General features: G+C 36.1%; 1 long non-coding RNA gene across 1 annotated transcript; it reads left to right on the top strand.

Moving 5' to 3' along the window:
* On the top strand, window positions 1-23,603 carry LOC131159598 (uncharacterized). The gene is made up of 3 exons (XR_009137837.1): window positions 1-264; window positions 22,867-22,935; window positions 23,189-23,603. It is a non-coding gene; the product is annotated as an uncharacterized LOC131159598 (long non-coding RNA).
* Window positions 23,604-25,328: the final 1,725 nt, after the last annotated feature.

Raw genomic sequence — 25,328 nt, 5'->3', positions numbered from 1 at the left:
CCTCTTTTCGCTTTGTCACTCTCTCCACTTTCTCTAATTCTCTCTCCCATATCTCACTCTCTGAATCTCTCTCACAATCTTTTCTCTCATCCTTCTTAGCATTTCTTTCATTCCATTTTCTCTTTCCCTTGGATCTTGATTTTCTCTATCTACCTGCTCTTACTTTGTTTTCTTTTCCTTTTGTAGGTCCGAATGGAGACACCCTGACAAAGAGCTTCAAGTTCTCTACCCCCTTTTCAGACCCATTTCTTGGATCGACCAGAGGTAAAACCCCTTCTTCTTTTTTTTGCTTTCTTCTATTTCCTTTTTTTATTTTCTTAGATTTTCTGGTTGTTTCTTAAGCTTTTATGGGAATTTTTCTATGGTCCAAATAGGTTTAGGTTAACGGTTGGCTCAATCTAGGTTCAAGGGATTGATTTAGGTTAAGGGTAAATGGGTTAGGTCTGGTTTATTAGGTTAACGGACTTGGGTTAGTTTGAGTTTAGGGTAGAGTCAAAGGTATTGGGCTATGGATTTTGGGTTGTTGGGCTATGGGCTACGTCCTAGGTAAGTCTAGGTAGGTCAATTGACTTGGACTTGGGTTAGGTTAACCTGGGTTATAGGTATTCGGATTCGGCGGATCCAAATTTGGGTCCAGGCTTTGGATCTGGGTCTGGAATTTTGGATCAGGCTTAAATATCCAAATCTATTTGGTGAATTCTAGGGAAATTCTTAATTAGGCTCTTCCTTTTAGTTCAAGTTGAATTCTATTTTAAAATCTTGCTCACATTCAAATTACAAAATTTTGAACTTAAAATTTTATAATTTTAATTATCCAAGAAATTGAAATACAACCAAACGAAATTTAAAAAAGCAACCTCTGTCTTCTATCTCCTCTAATCTTCAAGCCTGTTACTTTGAATCTCCACTGCCAATGCCGTTACTACTTATGCCCTTTAGCCTTTTGCTTCTTTTCTTAGAACCTCAAATTCTCCCAATATTCCTCTCTCGATTTTTTTCCTTACTCCTTCTTTCGTAAGCAATTCTCTTTTTTTCTTCCCTTTGATCCCTTCTGAAACTCACTATTTATAGATCTAGGGGAACAAATCAATTAATTATGATTTGATCAATCATAATTTGATTGATAAATCATATTTAAATTGAATTAATCCATTTATGCCTGCCTTAAATTTTGATTTCTCTCACATGTTTAATTGTACAATTTCCACATATCTAATTGCTATTTTCCTTTTGTACTTCTAGGGTCAAAGATGAAGATGCTTGTCCATTGATTTTTTATTGTTTCATTTTTTGCTTTTATGTTTTTTTTTTTTTCATTTTCCATGTATTTATTTTTCCTTTTTTTAAATGTATTTTCTTAATTTATGGTATTAATGAATATTTGTACAATTATGCATATAAAAATTGGACTAAGTAAATATCCAAATTGTTGGGCTTTGTGGAGCGTTCGATCTGGATGATGACTCGACCTTTCTTTAATGAGAGATTTCTATCCTAAGGCTTAGTCCATGGAGCAAAGGCTTGGGCCGTTAGGCCCAAATCGTAGGATATAAAATTGCCGTTATGGTGATTTGGGTTGATCAGCTGTCACACTTTGCGAGAGAAAGAGATTATTGTACCGTTGCACTCTTTGTATTTTGTTCTTGATAATAGTGAAATCCCTGCAACTCTATGGACATAGGTAAAATTTCCAAACCACGTAAATATTTTCTTGTGCGTGCGATTGATTTTTTTTCTTTGGCGTGTATTCTTTCTCTATTTTGTTTCTCATAGGTTTCTGGAATTTTTTGTTAATTCACAACAACGTGTATTAGAGCCTAGGGTTAGATTCGAGTGGGAGCAATGGTAGAGGAAGTAAGAAAGGCTTCTGGAATAGAAAAGTTTGATGGCACAAACTTTGGATTCTGGAGGATGCAGATCGAAGATTATCTTTGTGGTAAGAAGTTGCATCTGCCGCTTCTAGGAGAAAAACCTGCTACTATGAAGCTTGAGGAATGGACTCTCCTTGACAGATAGGTATTGGGAGTTATCAGATTAACTCTGTCTAAGTCTGTTGCACACAACGTTGTCAAGGAGAAGACCACAACAGATATGATTAAGGCTTTTTCTAGTATGTATGAAATACCGTTAGCAAATAACAAGGTACATCTAATGAAGAAACAATTTACTTTGAAGATGGTAGAGAATGCATCGGTAGCACAACATCTGAATGAGTTTAACACTATCACAAATCAATTGTCCTCTATAGAAATTGATTTTAATGACGAGATCCGTGCACTGATTGTTTTGGCTTCGTTGTCAAACCGTTGGGAGGCAATGAAGATGGCAGTAAGAAACTTTACAAGAGAAGAAAAAAAGAAGTACAATAATATACGAGATTTAATTCTGGCTGAGAAGATTCGCGGAAGAGATGCCGGTAAAATCTCAGGATCTGGTTCTGCCTTAAACCTTGAGACAAGAGGTAGAGGTAGTGACAGAAATTCAGATCGGGGCAAATTAGAGTCCAGAAATTATAATCGAAACAGAAGTAAATCTAGATTTGGCCAAAACGGACAATGTTGGAACTATGGGAAAACGGGTCACTTTAGGAGGCAATGCAAAAGTCTTAAGAAGAAGAATGAGGATGACTCTACTAATGCTGTAACAGAAGAGGTACATGATGCATTACTTCTTGCAGTAGATAGTCCACTTGATGATTGGATTTTGGACTTAGGAGCTTTGTTTCATACTACTTCACACCATGAAATCATACATAACTATGTAGCAGGTGATTTTGATATGGTGTATTTGGCTGATGGTACATCCTTGGATGTTGTGGGTGTGGGAAACGTCTGGATGTTGTTGCCCAATGGGTATGTTTGGTTATTGGAGAAGGTATGACGTATTCCTGACCTGAGAAGGAATTTGATTTCTGTTGGACAACTTGATGATGAAGGGCATGCATGTAATGCTGTTTGCTAGTGGCACTTGGAAGGTTACAAAGGGAGCCAGAGTATTGGCTTATGAAAAGAAGTCTGGTACTCTATACATGACCTCAAGTCTAAGAGATACAATTTTAGTTGCTGAAGCAAGTATTGATACGAGCTTATGGCACTGTAGACTTGGTCACATGAGTGAGAAAGGGATGAAGATGTTACAGCCAAAACGGAAACTACCTGAATTGAAGTTCGGTGATTTTGACTTGTGTGAAAGTTGCATCTTAGGAAAGTAGAAAAGGGCAAATTTCTTGAAAACTGGCATGACACTAAAGGCTAGAAAATTGGAGTTAGTGCACACTGATTTATGGGGGCCTTCTCCGGTTGCATCCCTTGGAGGTTCAAGGTATTACATTACTTTCATTGATGATTCAACCAGAAAGGTATGAGTTTATTTTTTGAAAAATAAATCTGATGTATTTGAAACTTTTAAGAAGTGGAAGGCTATGGTTGAGATAGAGACGAGTTTGAAAGTAAAATGTTTGAGGTCAGACAATGGAGGAGAGTACATAGATGGAGAGTTTAGTGAGTATTGTGTAGTACATGGAATATGAAGAAGACCATTCTTGGGACACCACAACAAAATGATGTGATTGAGCGCATGAATATAACTCTCAATGAGTGTGCTAGAAGTATAAGATTGCATGCTGGACTACCAAAAACTTTTTGGGTTGATGCTGTTAGTATTGTAGCTTATTTGATAAATCGAGGACCTTCAGTTCCCATGCAATTCAGACTTCCTGAAGAGGTTTGGAGCAATAAAGAGGTAAATTTTTCCCATTTAAAAGTTTTTGGTTGTGTTACTTATGCTTATATAGATTCTGATGCACCTAGTAAACTTGATGCAAAGTCTAAAATATGTTTTTTCATTGGCTATGGTGATGAGAAATTTAGCTATCGATTTTGGGATGAACAAAATAGGAAAATCATCAGAAGTAGAAATGTGATATTTAATGAACAAGTTATGTACAAGGATAGGTTAACTGTAGTGCTAGATGTCACAGAGATAAATCAGAAGAAATTTGAGTTTGTTGACTTAGATGAGTTGACTAAAAGTACTATCCAAGAAAGGGGTGAAGAGGATAAAGAGAATGTAGAATCATAGGAAGATTAGAGTACACTTGTAGCTGCGGTCCGTAGATCTTGTAGGACCATTAGACCTCCACAACGTTATTCACCCGCTCTAAATTATCTCCCGTTGACTAATGGTGGCGAGTCAGAGTGTTATGATGAAGCCTTGCAAGATGAAAATTCAAGCAAGTGGGAGTTAGCCATGAAGGATCAGATGGATTCCTTGTTGGGGAATTAGACATGAAAATTGACTAGATTGCCAGTAGGAAAGAAGGCTTTGCACAACAAGTAGGTATATAGAATAAAGAATGAGCATTGTTGACCCTACGGGTCATACCCTATTTTGATTATAACAAATACTTTGTATTTAATATTTGTCAAGTTTGTGTGCAGGCTTATATTAGCAAGATCATTTGATGACACGTGAAGACTTGAAGACTAAAGACCCAGAAGTTTTATTTTGTGTTGTAATTCATTTTATGTTTAATTTGTGTCTCTAATAGTAAAGTAAGATTGGTCTGTAATAATTGATGTGCATCATGCATATAGGAACTTATAAGCTCAAGACTGTCGACTGAAGCTGGGTTTTTAAGGCTTAGTTAAATTGCTTAAAACCTTAGAAAAGACCCTAGGTCCTTGCACTTACACGCAAAATAGTCCCCAATATCACATATATTATCAGGGGATTAATTGAAATAAAACAGGACTTAGAGGGTAAAATTGTGAGGATTCAGGCGACCGAAACCTTGGTGTTCAAAATCACCTTGAGCAACCAAACCCTTGACAAGTTAGAAGGTTAACTTGGTTTCGGGAGACCGAACCAATTTGACCGTAGCGCCGTCGGGCGACTGAACCGCTATTCTGACCTTTTTTCACCAACTTGGCAGCCCGAACTTCATGTTCAAAATTACCTCAGGCTACCGAACACATGGGTTCGGTAGACCGAACTCAGGGTCGGGCACCCAAATCGCAGACAGTGTGGAAATCGCCTGTTTTAGCAAATTGAACTCATACTCAGGTGACCGAACTTGAAAAAATGTCTTTTTTCATTTAGTCTGTTTGGGCAAACAAACCGTGGTTTAGCCACCCGAAACTCTCAGATTGTCTTATATTTTTGCCATGGTTAAGACGGTTAAACATGGTTATTTTTGCTAAACATAATTAAAACAAGTTTTAAAATTAACTTTGAGTCCCCAATGGTCATAATTTGCCCCTTCTCTATATATATGCCTCCATTTGCACAAATTAGTGAGGATTAGTAAATAAGATTAAGCCAAAATTCTCTTAAATTTCCAAATCCTATTTTGTTCATACTACTCCCATACACTCTCATATACCTATTTCTTTGATCATCCAAGCTTTGTGAGAGTGCCTTGAGTGTTTATACTCCACTTCATTTTGCTTAATACTCTCATTTGTGTTGTTTGTTGATTGATTTTAATATTGAGAGCTAAGCATAAGTTTTCCCACCGATTTAAACTAATAAATCTTGTGTGGGGAAAACTTAGTGTCTTGTGGGTCTTTGCATTGATATTGCAAGATACCTTAGCCTATATTTTTGTATGCAAAAATATTTTACAAGCTTGATTTCAAACAACTCTTGTGCTTACTACATTGAGAAAATATTGTTGAGTTTGTTTGAATATTATTGTTAGCATCTTTGAAACACTAATCTTACGTTGAGATTTGGTATACTTGGTTTTCAAGGAATAGCTTGTTTGAACACTCTTGTGCATATTTGAGATTATATATTATACTAAGTGTTGCTTGCACATATACACCCTTGAGCTTATAGTTCCTACATTATTGGTGTGCATCAATTAGTGCTTGTGCTGAATTGGTACATAGTTTACTTAGTTAATAAGCATTTATTTGTATGAAAAATTTCATATTTATTGTATTCCAGGCGTGGTCCTGAAGAGGGAGACTAGCCCTGTTGAATAGTTCCGGATTGGCTTAGACCCGGTTAGGAAAGTTAGGTGCACTATCCTGGTAAGGTGCGGTTGTAGGTTGAGGTCAGCCCTGTGCACTATTAGTAGAACCTTTAGGCTTGCGAGCTAGAGGTGGGGAGGTAGGCATAGTTGGTTGAACCCCGATAACATATTGTGTGTGCACTTTATTTCTCTGTAATTTATTTTCTACACGTGTATGTTATTTTATGAATGTTGCACATGATTTAATTTCCACATATCTGCGCATTTGGGCTTATGTGTATATAGAAAGACCCTAGGTTGTGAAATACTGGTCTTTGATTAGCTAAACCTAGGACACAATTTTAAATACCCAATTCAACCCCCCCTCTAGGGAATACACCAAGGCTAACAAGCATGATGGTAGCAAGCGTTTCAAGGATAGATTAGTTGTAAAAGGATTCCAGCAGAATGAGGGCATTGACTTTATAGAAATATTTTCTCTAGTTATGAAGATGTCAATAATTAGATTGGTACTGGGAATGGTTGCTGCAGAAAACCTACATCTTGAGCAGTTAGATGTGAAGACGACATTCCTTCATGGTGACTTGGAGGGAGACATTTACATGATTCAGCCTGAAGGATTCACTATCCAAGGACAAGAGAATCTAATCTATAAATTGAGAAAGAGATTGTATGACCTAAAACAAGCTTCAAGACAGTGGTATAAGAAATTTGGCAGCTTTATGCATAGAATTGGGTTCAAGAGATGTGAAACTGATCACTGTTGCTATGTTAAGTTCTTTGGCAATTTTTACATCATTCTACTGTTGTATGTAGATGACATGCTCATTGTAGGGTCTAGTGTTGAGGAGATTAACAATCTAGAAAAGCAATTGTCAAAAGAGTTTGCAATGAAGCATTTGGGAATTGCAAAGCAAATCCTTAGTATGAGAATCATTAAAGATAAGGCTATTGAAACTTTCACAGCTATAGACACCCTATTTTTACCCAGGCCAAATACAACAAAATTATTATTATTATTATTATTATTATTATTATTATTATTATTATTTTACTATTTTTACCATTGCTATTATTATTATTATTATTATTATTATTATTATTATCATCATCATTATTATTATTATTATTATTATTATTATTATTATTAATCTTTATTTTTTTATTATTACTTTATTATTATTAATATTATTATTTTACTATTATACTATTATCATTATTATCATTATGGTTCTTATTGTCATTGTTATTATTTAGTATTATTGTTGTTGTTGTTGTTATTATTATTATTATTATTATAAATAAAAAATAAAAAAGAAAAGGATAAGAGAGGGGGAGGGCGAAAACCCTAGGCTCTCTACCTCCTTATTTTCTATATAATCACACATTCACACACATAAAATACACACAGCTAGACAGTTGGGGGCGGAGAGCCAAATAAAAAAAAGCTAATGCTTTTTTTTTTCCTGCTCTCTCATTCTCTCATCTCTTTCGCTCCTTTTTTCTCTCATCTCAGTCCCTCCCTGATTCTCCCTCTCGGTTCTCTTTCTTTCTTTCTCACAGTCAGTCTCCCATAGACCCAAGGAGAAGACTCCCGGCCATCTGCTCCATCTCATTGCTGCACAACCCCACCACCAGCCATTCCATGCTGCTGCTGCCATGAGCCCCATTGAGAACACCTGAGCACCACTCCAGAACCAACGCTGGTGAGCCTCTCCTTCCTATCGCCAAGAACTCCAGACCCGAGCCCCCTTCTCCCACAAACTCAAGACCCCTATAGCCCAGTGGCCAATACGCACCATCGCCGTCGCCCTCTGCCTTCGTCGTCACCTTCCACCCTCATGGCCACGACTTCGTCAGTCCTACACCATGCTACAGTAGCAGCAACTCTGGTCTCCCCTTATCTCCGTCCTACCACTCCTCGTTCACCAGGTCCTTCACAGCCCAATCGTGGCTTCCATCCCCAGCCTCTGCTGCAACCACCGGGCTCCCTCCTCAGTCCAGTAACTAGCCAGGCGATCTTCACCATCTTCATTTGCAACTCACGGTCGTGAGTATCCTAGCGGCCCTCCGATAACCACTGCAGTGTCATAGAAAACTCCAGCCACTCCCATCAACTCGGGCGACCCATGGCGAGTTCCCTGGGCTCTCATGCACAACACAACACACACCACTCACACACTGGCACACACACTCACTCACACACAATACACACACAGTGAACACACACACTAACTCACATAACACGTATAAGAAAACACACAGCCAAGGGGTTTGAGGTAACCCTACAAGAAAAAAACTCTTTTGTTGCTACGCAGCCCCCTCATGGCAGCCATCCCTCTCCCATCTCCTTCAACTCTCCCATAGCAACCTTCCTCTCCTTCCCCCGCTCTACCCCCCCAATCCTCCACTCCGAACTAGCTCCACCCAAGACAACCAGTTGGCCACACCTCCAGCAATGCCCAGCCCAGACACCCCCTACTTCAACACCGAAATCACAACCCTCCATTGTAACGACCCAAAGAATAATGATATTTTAATATTAAAGAGGAAGGAGAATGTAAACAGTAACAGAAGGAGGCATGTGACTTCATTGACGAACGCTAACATTGCATTTTGGAGGTGATAATTCTAAGAAAATTTCCCAGACCTCGTCGACGAACATAGGGGTTTCGTCGACAAGGGTTCTTCAGGATCTCGTCCATGAGGTCCCGTCTCGTCGATGAGGTCCTGTCTCATCGACGAGAAGATACCAAGAAGGATTTTTGGAAATCTGAAATTCGTTGACGAGGGTGCAGGTTCGTCGATGAATCCCACAGTATAAATAGTGTTTAAACTCAGTTTTTACACATAATTTTAGCGAAGACCCTCTTCTCTCTCTCCCCTATGGCCCTTCCCCTTTCTCTCTTCGATTTCGGCCTCGTCAGTTGCCGGATCGTCGATCTGAGACCACCATGATGCTCCTGATAGAGTTCTCTTCAAGTCTGCTGAGGCAGATCATCGGTGGAATCAAGTCGAATTTCTTCCCATAATCAGGGTAAGGTCTTTAGTCAATTTTTGGCCTTCTGTGAGTTGTAGGAAGTGATGTAGGCAAAAAATATTGATATTTTGTTATGGAGAATGTTGTTTTTAGGGTGTTGAGTGGAGAGCCCTATGGTGGGTAGGATCGGTATACGATAAGGGCTTTTAATAGTCAGATAAGGGAAATATGCTATGTTAGGAAAATTTAGTATAATTTTCAGTGCAGTATATATATTGAAATTAGGAATAGCTTCCCAAGAGTGGGGGTGAATTGACTTTTAAAACTTTCTTTTAACTTCTTTTAAGAATCCTTAACTTCTTTAAACACTTAACCAATTCTTTAACTTATTTTTTTAATTTCATCAATCAAACAACAACTTAATTAAACAACCAATCAATTAAACACAATCTTCAAACCAAACAATCAATTTATTTTCCAAGTATAAGTCAAACAACAAACAACCAAACCAAGATATAAAGTATTCAGCACTTTGGTAATATAACAACTCAAGATGGTTGTTTGTTTATATTTGCCAAATTTCAACCAAGCCCTATAATGAATGAAAATTTATGCTTGCTGATGTAAAGCCCTGTATAGATGAATCAAATCACTCTTTCCAAATATTTAGAACTTAAATAAACTCTTGGTAGACTTATCTTTGGGATGTTAACCAAGTAACGTACTCCCGTAAGGTTTTCGCAAGATATGGTGTAACCAACGTACTCCCTTTCGGTTTTCGCAACTCAAATCAAAATTAAACCTTAATTTTGTTTGATTTCCAAATATATGTAGTGTATATGATTTTCAAATTTAAACCATCCACATAATTTAAATATGCTGAAAATAAAGAGTAAGGGAAAGAGAGAATGAGACGGAGATTTTTACGAGGTTCGACTTATAACCAGCCTACGTCCTCGCCTTTTGTAAACCACCAAAGGATTCACTAGTTCAGTTCTGCTAACGGGTGGAACAATACCGATTACAAAACTCCTTGGTTAAGGATAGAGCCCGCCTTCTCCAAATGATATCCTCTCATTCGGTCACTCCTTACATAGGCTAGAGCCCGCCTCTCTAAGCAATATTTCCTTGCTTAGCCAACGATCCAAACAACCCTTGGAATGTCAAAGAACTATAAGAAACACAAGAGAAGATTTGCATACAAGTATACTCTCTCAAAGAGCAAGTTAGTACTGTCGCGACGTCCCGGGTGCGCGTGTGCCCCGAGCGGCGAAATGAAAATCAATTTTAATTTTCAATTAAGAATTGGAATGTCGGAGTCGCCACTAACCTTTAGTGCGGTTAGAACACATGATTACTACCCCGTTAGGGGTAGAACGGTCTACATTACCAGAGTTGGGGTCGGGAGTTCGGTTACGCGAGGGGAAGGTACGAGCACCCCCTACGCGCCCGTTCTTACGAACGGTACCTAATTAATATGAAATTATCCCTAAGTTAATCTAATAATTCTTTAAATTACTCATTTTTATGAATTTATAAATATATGTGAAAAATAAATAAATAAATAAATAAAGATAATATATACATATATATTCCCTCAGAGCTTAAAGGTACATGATGCCCGAAGCCTCATATCCCCGCAATAAAATCATAGGGATAATGAGTAAGAAAATACACTCCCAAAATTTTGAAATTGTATATAAGATTTTTATAGGAAAATACTAGTATGGGAGGTTTTAATATATATTAATAAGATAATAAACTAAGAAATTAAATTACCATAATACATGTAATAATAATAGGGATACATATATGCTATATATACTATATAATAATAAATTGCTTATAGCACCTAATAACTTACCCTAATAATAAACGAACCTAATAGATAGTAATAATACACGCATAATAATAATAATAATAATGTAACTCATATCATAATAATACTAAACTTAGAATAATAATAATAATGATACTATATCATACGTAATAACAATAACAATAATACTAATAATGACAATAATACACTACCATATAATAAGATATTAACAGGAATAAATACAATAATAACAACCTGGAAATAATCAAAACCCTAAAGTTAATACTCAATATATACACATATGGAAACAATTAATCCCTATGGAAACAATTTGAACCCTAAAATAAATGTACAAAATGCAATAATAAATATGGAAGCAACTAATGTAATTATGGAAACAAATCTGCCCTAAAACTAATATGCAAAAAGGCAAAATAATAAATATGGAAATAACTGAAATTATGGAAACAAATCGACCTAAAAATTAACATGTTAATAGACAATAATATATATTTAAAACAATTAATTGAATTAAGGCAACAAATCAACCCTAAATAATATATAATAATAATCGAAAACCCTATAACAATATAACTACCCTAATATACAATATTAATATGACAATAATGATAATACAAAATGTGCAATATCAATATGACAATGATGAAAACCATAAAATAACTATATAATAAGATCAACTAAATATTAACATGATAATTACAACAATAATAACAATAATATCACAGGAATACATAATAGACAATAATATTACGTAAATATATATACATGCAAATTAGATATACAATTAAAATATGCAACCAATAATAACATAAATATAAATATATAAGGTCATAATAATAACAATCACATTAGTATGTAAAAATATATATAAAACAAATATGCCACATAATAATAATAATATGTAAAATAAATACACATAAATCATATATATAACAATATAACAAAATACACTATCGGAATATTCGCTACAACAATAACAATATAACAATATATATAAATATATACAATATGGAAATAATTAAAGAAACAAATCAATCCTACAATTAAAATGTAAACTATACAATATGGAAACATAAAAAAAAACCTAAAATTGAAACACAATAATAATATGAAAATATGTAAGCTAATATACAATAGAATGTGCATGAATATGCAAATAATTATATAAGGCAATCACAACAAAAATACAAATATACAAACTATACAAAAAAAAAATGTGCATTCAAAATTATATAAATATACAAATAAGCATATAAGGCAATAACAATAATATATATGCACATTAGATAATAACTAATAAATGACAACAATAATAATAGTACTCCAATAATATAATAATAATAATAAGAACATACCAACAATATAATAATAATACTAATAATAATAAGTCAACAATATAATAACATTACTAATAATAATACAAACAAAGTAATACTAATACAAGTAAAAATCAATATAATAATGTTAATACAATTAATATAATGGCAATAATAATATCCAAGCAATTTACTAATAACAATATACAAATAATAATAACAATATGATCAACATAAAAAGAAACCTTCAACAACAATTTTAATATATATAACAAGGATAAAATAAAGAAAAATTTAAACATTAAAACATAAGGTGTGTGTGTGCATGTATTTACAGAGGAGGCTGGAGAGGGATACAGCCGGATCTTGCCGTGGCTGGAGGGCCGCCGGCTGGCCTGAGGCGACAGCAGGTTGGCGTGGTGCGTCGTGGCGGTGCTGCTGTGTTCGGAGGGACGCCGGAGACGATAGTGCTAAGGAAGCAGTGAGAACAGAGGAGCCCGAAGACAGTGGCGGCGGTGGAGGTTCCAGCGGGTTGCAGTCGGAGCTGTTGTCGGAGCGTGGCTGCAGCAGTTGGAGGTCTTCTGCCGCTGCTGTGATGGCGGTGATGGCGTTGACGGCGATGGCTTTAGGAACAGGGGCTGGCAGAGGAGCTGCTGGAGACAGGCTCGAGCGGAGGCTGCAGGGAGGTCTTGGCGGTGGTTGTACAGTGGGTTGGCAGTAGGTGTGGCTGGAGTCGTCGCCGGAGAGAGTTGCAGAGGCTGCGGGGTAGGTGGCTAGGAGATGAAGAGATGATGGAAGAACTAGAAACAGGGAGGCCGTGCGTGAGGTTGTGTCTCCGGGAAGAAGAAGAAGAAGAAAAAGGAGACAGAAAAATTTTTTTCTTTGGTTTTTCCTCAGCCTGTGGCTGTGCGCTCCCCCCCCCCCCCCCTTATAAAAATAATTTTTGAAAAAAAAACCCTAAAAACATTTCCTTTTTCGGTTTTTGGTATTTTTCTTTATTTTTGGAAATAATATATACTACTATTATGGTTATAAGGAAATAATAATAATAATAATAATAATAATAATAATAATAATAATAAGGTAAAAATAATAATAAAAAAATAATAATAATAATAGTAATAACAAAGATAAATAAATAAAATAATAATAATAATAGTAATAATAAAGGTAAAAATACTAATAATAATAATAATTAAAAATAATGTCAATTATACTGCAAATAATAAATAATAATAATAATAATAACAATATAAATAGAAATAAAAATAAAAGTAATAATAACTAATAATAATAAAATAATAATAATAATAATAATAATAATAATAAATAAAATAAGAATAAAATACTAATATAATGTCCTAAAAAATTAATAATAATCCTACTAATACTAAAAGAATTTAATAATAATAATAATAATAATAAGATCTTAATAATAATAATAATAATAATAATAATAATAAAATAACAATAATAATAATAATAGTAATACATATATTGGGCCTGGGTAAAAATGGGGTGTCTACAAGTACAATTTCAGCACTATATACTTTGAATGTAAAATATCAATATGAAATACAATAAAGCTCAAGTGTAGAATTCACCAATATCCTTCTTAGATAAGGATTAGCAGTAGAAATTCAGAGAAGGAAGGATTGACACTTTAGAATTCTCAGCAAAAGAATTTTTCAATGAGTGAGCAAGAGAGGTTTTGAAGAACAAGAATACTTTCAGCTTTACAAGCAGATTTTTCAATTCTTGGATGTATTTTGATTTGCAAAAACATGTATTTATAGGCTTTCAAACTTGTTTCCATGTTGCAAAAGTTTACTTTGAGAGTTTCCCAGAATTTTAGAAAGTTTAGAACTCAAACGGCTATATTTAAAAAACAAGAGTTTTAAAATTTTTGCCCGTTGAACAGTGTTCAGTTGACTGAAGTTATAAGTTTAGTCAACTGAAGTCATTGCTGCAACTTTCTACCTATTCTGGAAATACTTCAATCAGCTGAACTTATTCTTCAGTCGACTGAAGTCAGTTGTTCAGTCATCTAAAGTCCTTCCCGTGAACAGTGTTCAGCTAACTGACAGCAGTGACCCCGCTTCAGTGTTTTAGCCATAACTTTTTTATGTATAACTCCAAATTAGGTGTTCTTGGTGTGAAATGAAAACTAAGAGAAAATAGTAAAACTTTCATGTTGAACACTTTAAAATAATGAGGTTTAGATAGAGAAAAATTCACTTTAATGCAGCTATATAAAAACTGACAACAAATGGAAAAACTCTTTTTGTTGCTTTTTATTCCAAAAATGACTCTAACCTTTTTAAAATAATTTTTGACTTTATAAAATTATTTTACAGATATTTTAAAAGGTATTTAGATCTAAGAAGTTAACCTAAGAGCTTCAAAATATTACAAACGAAATTTTAAACATTTAAAATACTTACATGAAAACTTCTAAAACTTTTCTCATTCTAGGTTCTCGAGTCTTCATGTTTTCTTTCTTCAAGCTTCCATCTTTTCTTCAAGCTTTCATATTCTTTGAGCTTTTTCACTTTTCTTTTCTTTGTCTCTTTGGACTTTAATATTCCTTGGCTTTCAACAACTCATTCATGTCTTCATATTCTTCAAGGTTTCATATATCATCTTTAAATCCATGCTTGGACTCTTTTAAGCTTCATTTGATCCTCTTGATCACTTTGACCTTTGCTTTCTCATATATGAGCCCTAAAATATCATTACTCACACAAATACATTAAATTTCACTTGTTTGTTAGCATTAAAACAAGATAACAAGGTTTTAACCCTTGTAAGGCCAACATATATTTATACCAGATTATTATTCATAGTAGGAATTAATATAGTTTTACAGTTTATCCATTAGGTATAATATGTTTTAAATAACTGTGTGACCTGAGAATATAAATATAGTACAGAGACATGTTTTATAGTATTTTCAGAGCTATGTTTTACAGAAAATATAGATAGAAGAAATATTAATAGTAATTATAGAATACCATGATTATATAGTTGATATAGATATAGTTACAGTACCATAACATATAGTTTTACAGTTCATTTAAAAAATATAGTTGATACAGATATAGTTTATCACAACATCATGGTTTATACAGTTATTACAGAATCATGGTAAAACAGATAGTTGTATATAGAGATGTATTATATAGTATCAGACCCTATTGGACCATTACAGATTACAGAACATGGTACAGTAACTACATACAGTATATAGAGTGCAACCACCCATTCGGATAATACGTGGTATAAAGGTCGATCGCATAGAGCCCACAAGTGGACAGACTCCCCATCAGATATGGGTTGAGGAGGACTGATCAGACTATGGAGTATAGTGATTTATTCCTAGTTGGCCAGCCAAGGTAGATCCCACCTACGGGCCACACAACGCTCTCATAAGGGGTTAAATCATGACACACAGTTATCCATAGGGAAGTTTTTAGTTATTACTATATTTATACAGATTTACAGAGACATAAAATATATATATATATTTATTAGAAGTATTTTGAGTAGAAACCTAAAGTATAGAAATTTTAATCAACAGGAAAAAAGTGATGGTTTATATTACTGGTATTGTATTTTCAGATTCAGTTAAATGTGATTATATAGAAACAGATCTTTTCAGTATTGTAACTCATCTGCCACACACTAGCAATAGTATATTTCCTCTTACTGAGCATTGGCTCATCTTAATTATTTTAACATTTTTCAGGTGATCCAGGTAGGTGAGCAGATTAGTCTCGCAGGTAGAGGGGCTTCAATACTGCCATGTCAGTATAGATTGAGTATTTTTTTTGGAGTATTTCTGTATAGCCCTAGCCAGTTGAGGGTATTTTGGGGAACAATCCTACATGTATATTTTGGGAAAAAATTTAGCACTCTGGTATTGTATATAATTATATATGGTTATGTTTATTTGATTTCCGCTTCTTGCTGCTTAGGTTGGGTTTAATTCAGTTTGGTATCAGGGCATTATAAATATTATAGTATAAAAAAAAACCCAGTTAAATAGAAGGTCATTACAATTCGGTATCAGAGCCTAGGTTGCTAGGTTCTGTAGACTTTAGAGTGCAGCTGAAGCAATACCAGAGTATAGGAAAAGGATTTGAGGTTTGTTTGGTTTTCTGGATACAAGATTTCTGTGGTGGTTTCTATGTTTTTCCTAGGGTGACGATTTTAGGAAAACCATAGTAAACTATTATCGAGTCGTGTGTCTAGGTGACAGAACTGGATATTGAGTTAAGGTCAGGGAAGGTAGTTAATTTTGAATTAAGATAGGTCAGTGTAGGAGATGAGGTACTTAAGTGTGTTTCTTGTTTTCAGGATGGATCTAGGAAATAGCAGCACGAATGCTGGGGAGGATAGACTAGGACCTTCCAGCATAGGTGGAGGAGATACAGATGCTGTACTGCATAGCATCACTCAGTAGGTGATGGCTGAGATGACTAGGAGCTCTAAGGAGCGTGGCTGTTCGATCAGGTAGTTTACGCGGATGAAGCCCCCATCCTTTGTTGGAGGAGATGACCCGATTGTAGCTGAAATTTGGGTCCAGGATATCGAAGAGACGCTAGCTGTGCTTCTTTGTGCGGATGAACAAAAGGTAGTATTTGTAGCATTTAAGTTGAGAGGGGAGGTGAAGCGTTAGTGGAGATCACCGCGATTGATAGAGGAGCAAAGGCCGGTTCCAGTACCAGTGATGTGGGACCGATTTAAGGAGCTGTTCTTCGAGCAGTATTTCTTTGCTATCATTCAGAGCGTGAAGGCAGCAGAGTTTATGCATCTAGTACATGGGTAGATGACCGTATCTAAGTACGCGGATCGGTTTATCAAGTTGTCGCGTTTTGCTTCTCATCTAGCACTTGATGAAGAGAAAAAGATAAGAAAGTTTAAAGAAGGACTGAGGCAGAATCTATTTGAGCAGGTGATAGGCTTTAGGGCTCAAACTTTTGCGGAGGTTGTAGAAAGAGTTGCGATCATTGAGAGTGGTATTCAGAGGGGTTTAGCAGCTCATAGTCGGAGGAAGAGACCAGCACCTTAGGGTTCAGGCTGGCTCCAGTAAGAGTCCATGGAGAGGAGGTCGCGATAGGGGAGATAAGAGGCAGATGGCGGGATCTCGAGGAAATCAGTGTGCACTGATCGTCCTGGTATGTCAGACGTGCGAGAGACGTCATCCAGGGGAGTGCCGGGTAGGGAGCGATGTATGCTATCGATGTGGGAGATTCGACCACATGACACGTGCATGCCCAGGGCTGCTAGACCAGGTCCCAGCTCCCAGGCCCTATTGGGAAGGATATCAAGCGCCTCGTTGAGGATAGCAGAGGAATGTGTCCCCAACGAGGGTCAACGCGTTGACGCCGGGTGATGTTGAGGCTGCTGCAGATGTGGCGACAGGTACTTTTACTGTTTTATCACATTCCGTTATTGTTTTATTTGATTTATGTGCTACTCATTCCTCTTTCTCTGCATCCTACGTTAAATTATCTGGAAGTAAGACTCAAATATTAGATAGAGAACTGTCAGTAGCTACACCGTCAGGGTCAGTGTTGAGGTGTAAAAGGGTACTCAGAGGCTATCCAATAGAAATTCAAGGGAGAGTGTTACCAGAAGACTTAATTGTGTTTGAGATGTGTGGGTTTGATGTTATATTGGGTATGGATTGGCTGGCAACTAATCACGCCAGTATTGATTGTTCTTAGAAGGAAGTAAATTTTAGACCCCTTGGTGGGCAAGAATTCAGGTTTGTTGGTTCTCATGTACGTGCTCCATCGTAGCTAGTATCAGTAATGCAGGTGAGTAGATTACCCCTGGAAGGAAGTTAGGGGTTTGTGGCTTTTGTAAAGGAAGTGTTAGAAAACGAAGTGAAGCTTAACAGTACCCCAGTCGTACGAGAATTTCCAGATGTTTTCCTAGAGAAGCTACTAGGGCTGCCTCCCGAATGAGAGGTGGATTTTCCCATAGATCTATCTCCAGGGACGACACCGATTTCTAAGGTTCCTTATCGTATGGCTCCAGCTAAGTTGGGAGAATTGAAGAATCAGTTGCAAGACTTGCTAAATAGGGGATTTATATGACCCAGTGTATTGCCATGGGGAGCTCCAGTGTTGTTTGTAAAGAAGAAAGACGGGTCTCTGAGGATGTGTATTGATTATAGAGAAATCAATAAGGTTACTATTAAGAATAAATATCCTCTACCCCTTATTGATGATTTTTTTGATCAGCTCTAGGGTACACAGGCATATTCCAAGGTCGACCTCAGATCAGGTTATCATCAGGTGAGGGTAAAAGCAGAGGATGTTGCAAAGACAGCTTTTAGGACTAGGTATGGCACTACGAATTCCTCGTTATGCCGTTTGGTTCGACGAATGCCCCAATCGTGTTCATGGATATGATAAATAGAGTTTTTCACTAGTATCTAGATTTGTTTGTAGTAGTTTTCATTGATGATATACTGGTGTACTCGAGGAGTTTTAAGGATCATAAGGTGCATTTGAGGTAGGTGCTTCAGAGACTCAGGAGGAGAAGCTTTATGCCAAGTTTAGTAAGTGTGAGTTCTGGTTTAAGAAGGTTGCATTTTTAGGCCATGTGATCCCAGGAGACGGTATAGAAGTGGATCCTAGCAAGATTGACGCAGTGGTAAATTGGGTCAAGCTAGGGAATGTGTAGGAAGTCAGGAGTTTCTTGGGGCTGGCAGGTTATTATCGACAATTCGTTAAGGGGTTTTTAGCTTTATCAGGACCTATCACGCGTTTGAACAGGAAGAATTCCAGATTTGTGTGGGATGAGGAGTGCGAGTAGAACTTCCAGGAATTAAAGAAGCGGCTCGTCACTGCACCAGTTCTGACGATTACATCGGGAGATGATGGTTATGTTATCTACAGTAACACGTCTTTGAAATGGCTTGGTTGTGTACTGATGCAGCATGGTAGGGTGGTGGCGTATGCATCCAAGCAATTGAAAGAATATGAAAAGAACTACCCTACTCACGATCTAGAATTGGCTGCAGTGGTGCACACACTAAAGATCTGGAGACATTAGTTATATGGTGAGAGATGTGAAATATTCTCTGACCAGAAGAGCCTAAAGTATTTCTTTATACAGAAAGAGTTGAATATGCACCGGAGGAGATGGTTAGAACTCATCAAGGACTACAACTGCACTATCAGTTACCACCTAGGTAAAACAAATGTGGTAGTTAATGCACTAAGCTGTAAATAAGAAAATACAGCACAGTTAGCCGTAGTAGTTCAGCACCCAATTTTGATGGACTTGGAAAGACTTGGCATGGAGTTATTGGAAGATGATCCTCAAGCGCTTATTGCCAGTCTCGTTGTATAGCCTACACTTTATAAGAGAATTAAAATTGCTCAGAGGGATGATCCGGAATTGGCAGAAGTGATAGCCAGAATACAGGATGGTCAGTGGGAAGAATTCAACATTTTTGACGATGGGGCTTTGAGATTTCGCACCAGATTGTGTGTGTTTGCATATGACAGTATCAGGAGGACGATTCTAGAAGAGGCACATAGATCTCTATACACTGTCCATCTTGGCAGTACGAAAATATATAGGGATCTGCGGGAGTATTTCTGGTGGAGTGGCATGAAGAGGGAAATAGTAGAGTTTGTGCAGTAGTGTTTGACGTGTCAGCATGTAAAGGCTGAGTACTAGAGGCCGGCAGGGCAGTTGCAGTCACTTTTCCTTCTTGAATGAAAGTGGGATCACATATCTATGGATTTTGTTACGGGGCTACCGCCGGCGCTGCATGACTGTTGATAAGTTGATGAAGACAGTGTACTTTCTGCCCATTAAGATTAGTTACCTTATGAACAAGTTAGCGGAGATTTACATGCAGGAGATTGTTCGACCCCATGAGTGCTAGTATCCATAATCTCAGATCGTGATCCATGTTTCACATTGCAGTTCGGGAGGAGTTTGCAGGAGGCACTAGGGACTCAGCTAGCATTCAACACCACTTTCCATCCTTAGACAGACGGTTAGACAAAGAGAACTATTCGGGTACTCGAGTATATGTTGCGAGCGTGTGTTTTGGATTTTTAGGGTAGCTGGACTCAGTGTATGCCATTGGTGGAATTTTCTTACAACAACAACTATCAAGCTAGCATAGGTAGGGCTCCTTATGAGGCACTTTATGATAGGAAGTGTCGTTCCCCTTTATATTGGAGTGAGTTGGGTGAGAGGCGAGTTTTGGGGCTAGAGATAGTTCAGCAAGCATACGATAAAGTCCGACTCATTCGAGATCGAATCAGTACAGCATAGAGTTAGCAAAAAAGCTACGTAGATACTCACCATCGAGAACTGGAATTTGGAGTAGTTGATCATTTATTTCTGAAAATCGCACCATTGAAGGGGATCATTAGATTTGAGAAGAAGGGTAAGTTGAGCCCTAGGTTCATTGGCCCATTCGAGATACTCAAGAAGATTGGGTCAGTTGCCTATCAGCTGGCTTTACCACCATCTCTATTCAGGATTCACAACGTGTTTCATGTATCTATGTTAAGGAAATACGTCCTAGATCCTTCCTATATTATTAGCTATGCGGAATTGGAACTTAGTGGTGATCTAGCATATGAGGAAGCTCTAGTACAGATCTTAGATAGAAAAGAACATAAATTGCGCAATAAGAATATACAATTGGTAAAAGTCCCATGGAGGAATCACGCAATAGAAGAAGCTTCGTGGGAGCTTGAAAGCGAGATTAGACAGAAATACCCCCACTTGTTTAGTAGGTTATAGTAGTGATGTATAATTAAAGTAATAGTAATTTTATTTTGTTTAACATAGTGGAATTGTAATGTAGCGTATATGATAGGTAGTATTTTGGTTTTAGGAGAATTTTCTTTTATACTTGTAATCTCCCATAACTACCTATGTAACCACGGTATTCCTCCGCCATAAGTGAGGGCAGGTAATAAAATAAGTAGACCATTTGCCTTTATGGGATGATAGAAGGAAATACAAATAGTAAATTTCAAGGAAGAAATTGTAAAAGGAGGGGAGAGTGCAATGGCCCGAAGAATAATGATATTTAAATAATAAAGAGGAAGGAGAATGGAAATAGTAATAGAAGGAGGCAAACGACTTTGTCGACGAACGCAACATTGCATTTTGGAGGTGATAATTCCAAGAAAATTTCCTAGGCCTCGTCGACGAACACACGGGTTTCGTTGACGAGGGTTCTTCAAGATCTCGTTGAAGAGGTTCCGTCTTGTCAATGAAAAGATACTGAGAAAGATTTTTGGAAGTTTGAAATTCATCGACGAGGGTGCAAGTTCGTTGGCGAACTTTCTACAGGACTCATCGATGAGGTGATGTGGCTCATCGACAAGTCCTGCAGTATATATAGTGCTTAAACTCAGTTTTTATGCGGAATTTCAGTGAAGACCCTCTTCTCTTTCTCCTCTACAGCCCTTCCCCTTTCTCTCTTCGATTTCGGCCCCGTCAGTCGTTAGATTGTCGATCTGAGGCCACCACGACACTCCTGGAGGAGTTCTCTTCAAGTCTATTGGGGCGGATCATTGGTGGGATCAAGTCGAATTTCTTCCCAGAATCAGCGTAAGACCTTTTAGTCATTTTTTGGCCTTCTATTAGTTATAGGAAATGATGTAGGCAAAGAAATATTGATATTCTGTTCTAGTAAATGTTGTTTTCAGGGTATTGAGTGGAGAGTCCTGCGAGGGGTAGGATCGGTATACAATAAGGGCTTTTAATAGTCAGGTAAGGGAAATATGCTATGCTAGGCAAATTTAGAGTGATTTTCAGCATAGTATATATATTTATACCAGATTATTATTCACAGCAAGAATTAATACAGTTTTACAGTTTATCCATTAGGTATAATATGTTTTAAATTACTTTGTGGCTTAAGAATATAAATATAGTACAGAGACATGTTTTAAGTATTTTCAGAGCTATGTTTTATAGAAAATATAGACAGAGGAAATATTTATAGTAATTACAGAATACCATGATTATATAGTTGATACAGATACAGTTACAGTACCATGACATATAGTTTTACAATTCATTTCAAAAATACAGTTGATACAGATACAGTTTATCACAATATCATGCTTTATACAGTTATTATAGAATCATGGTAAAACAGATAGTTGTATATAGAGATGTATTATATAGTATCAGACCCTATTAGACCATTACAGATTACAGAGCACGGTGTCGTAGCTACATACAATATATAGAGTACAACCACTTATTCAGATAATACGTGGTATAAAAGTTGATCGCATAGAGCCCACGAGTGGACAGACTCCCCATCTGATATGGGTTGAGGAGGGCTGATTAGACTATGGAGTATAGTGATTTATTCATGGCTGGCCAGCCAGGGTAGATCTCGCTTACGGGCCACACAACCCTGTCATGAGGGGTTAAATCATGACACACAATTATCCACAGGGAAGTTTTCAGTTATTACTATGTTTATATAGATTTACAGAGATAGAAAATATATATATTTATTAGAAGTATTTTGAGTAGAAACCTAAAGTAAAGAAATGTTAATCAACAGGAAAAAGGTGATGAATTATATTACTGGTATTGTATTTTCAGATTCAGTTAAATGTGATTATATAGAAATAGATCTTCTCAGTATTGTAACTCATCTGCCACATACTAGCAATAACATATTTCGTCTTATTGAGCGTTGGCTCATCCCAATTACTTTAACATTTTTCAGGTGATCTAGGTAGGCGAGTAGATCAGACTTGTAGATAGAGGGGCTTCAATACTGCCCTGTCAGCAGAGAGTGAGTATTTGTTTTGGAGTATTTCTATATAGCCCTAGCTAGTTTAGGGTATTTTTGGGGACAGTCGTGCCTGTATATTTTGGGAAACATTTTAGCACTCTAGTATTATATATAATTATATATGGTTATGTTTATTTGATTTCAGCTTCTCGCTGCTTAGGTTAAGTTTAATTTTATTTGGTATTAGGGCATTATAAATATTATAGTATAAAAAAAAAAAACCCAGTTAAATAGCAAGTTGTTACATCCACAGCTGCAGAAGACGAGACACTTGCCACTACCATCATGCAGCCCGCACCCTCATCGCCTCTCTCATGCCGGCGAGCATCACAACAACTGTAGCCACCACTGAAGCCAACCTACGACTGGCTCTACAACATCTCTCGGACTAGCAACCTCAGACGCATAATCCAACGCTAGCCACACCAGTCACAACTCTGGTATCTCTCTTCACGGTGTCCTCGCCACCACAGGACCACCCTGTCGTCATCACCGGTATCTGTCGCTGCAACAACCCAGCAACTCGTCATCCTCATCGCCATAGCCAGCATACCTTCTACCTCCGGCCAGGGCTCCGACTTCTTCCCCCTTCATGAGTTCCCTGCATACTAGCTACACACACCACATGCACACGCTTATGCACACAGCAACACACACACACACCCATGCATGCATTTTTTCCTTTTCTTTTTCTTTTTTTTTTCTTTTCTTGTTTTTTATTTGTTTTAATATCTAATGTTTGGGTTTTCATTGTATGCAGGTATGTCTAATATTCATATTTAGGATGTAGTTGTTATATATATAAAATGGTTAACGTTCTTCTTGCAGGGTTTTCATGGTTGTTATGTCTCTTCCTATAGTTCATGTTCATGTTCATATATATATATATATATATATATATATATATATATATATATATATATATATATATATTTTATGTAGGGTTTTCATCGTTAATGTATGTCTAGCTTTAGTTACTTGGGGTTTTATTTATTGTATGTGTTATTTATACTCATATTAATATTTTAGAATATTTAGTATTAGTATTCTAATATTTTATCATGTTTACATATAAAGGTATCAATCATTATGGCAAGTTTAGTGTTTTGGTATATATTTTGCTATTATATTTAGTATGATATTGTGTAGAATATTATGGTATAATTAATATTTAGTTTTACTTATTAAGGCATTTTTTAATAGATGGTATTACTTTTTATAGTATCTTTAGTATTTTAATATATATATATATATATATGTATATATATATATATATATATATATATGATATTTTATTACCTATTTTGACATTTGTAATATTTTAGTAGATATGCATTATTATTATTATTATTATTATTATTATTATTATTATTATATGCATTGTGATAGTTTAATATCTTAAGTTATTATCCTATTAATATATATTAAAACCTTTCATACTAGTATTTTCCTATAAAAAAATTCTAGACAATTTCAAAATTTGGGAGTGTATTTTCTTAAAATATGATATTTTATTACCTATTTTGACATTTGTAATATTTTAGTAAATATGCGTTATTATTATTATTATTATTATTATTATTATTATTATTATTATTATTATATGCATTGTGATAGTTTAATATCTTAAGTTATTATCCTATTAATATATATTAAAACCTTCCATACTAGTATTTTCCTATAAAAAAATTCTAAACAATTTCAAAATTTGGGAGTGTATTTTCTTAAAATATTTTCTTGATTTTTGTCCCTATGATTGCAATATAAAGGGTGCAAGCTTGTTAAGCTTCATGTACCTCGGTTCAGAGGGAATATATATATATATATATATATATATATATATATATATATGTATTGCATATATTTTTGTATAATTTGTTTATTTTGTATGTGTATTTGTAAATTCACAAAAAGGAGTAACCTAAAAGACTTTTCAAATTTACTTAGGGATAATTTCATAATTAATTAGGTATCGTTTATAAGAACGGACGCGTAGGAGGTGCTCGTACCATCCTCTCGTGTAACCGAACTCCCGATCCCAGCTTTGGTAACGCAGACCAATTCTATCCTTAACGGGGTAGTAATTAAATATTCTAACCACACTAAAAGGTTAATGGAGACTCCATTCCTGTTTTTTTTCTGAAAATTTAAATACAAGATTTTTTATTTCGCCGACCCCGGGGCACACGCGCTCTGAGATGCCGCGACAACAATCAGAGTATGTGAATAAAATTCTTAACAGGTTTAACATGAATGAAGCCAAACCAGTGAGGGCACCCTTGGGTAGTCATTTCAAACCAAGCAAAGAATAGTCACCAAAGACAGAAGAAGAAAGGGACCATATGAGGAAGGTACCCTATGCTTTAGCTATTGGTAGCCTGATGTATGACATG

This window comes from Malania oleifera, chromosome 7 (genome assembly GCF_029873635.1).
Source record: "Malania oleifera isolate guangnan ecotype guangnan chromosome 7, ASM2987363v1, whole genome shotgun sequence".
Classification (NCBI taxonomy): domain Eukaryota; kingdom Viridiplantae; phylum Streptophyta; class Magnoliopsida; order Santalales; family Ximeniaceae; genus Malania; species Malania oleifera.
This window is presented reverse-complemented; position numbering and strand designations above follow the sequence as displayed.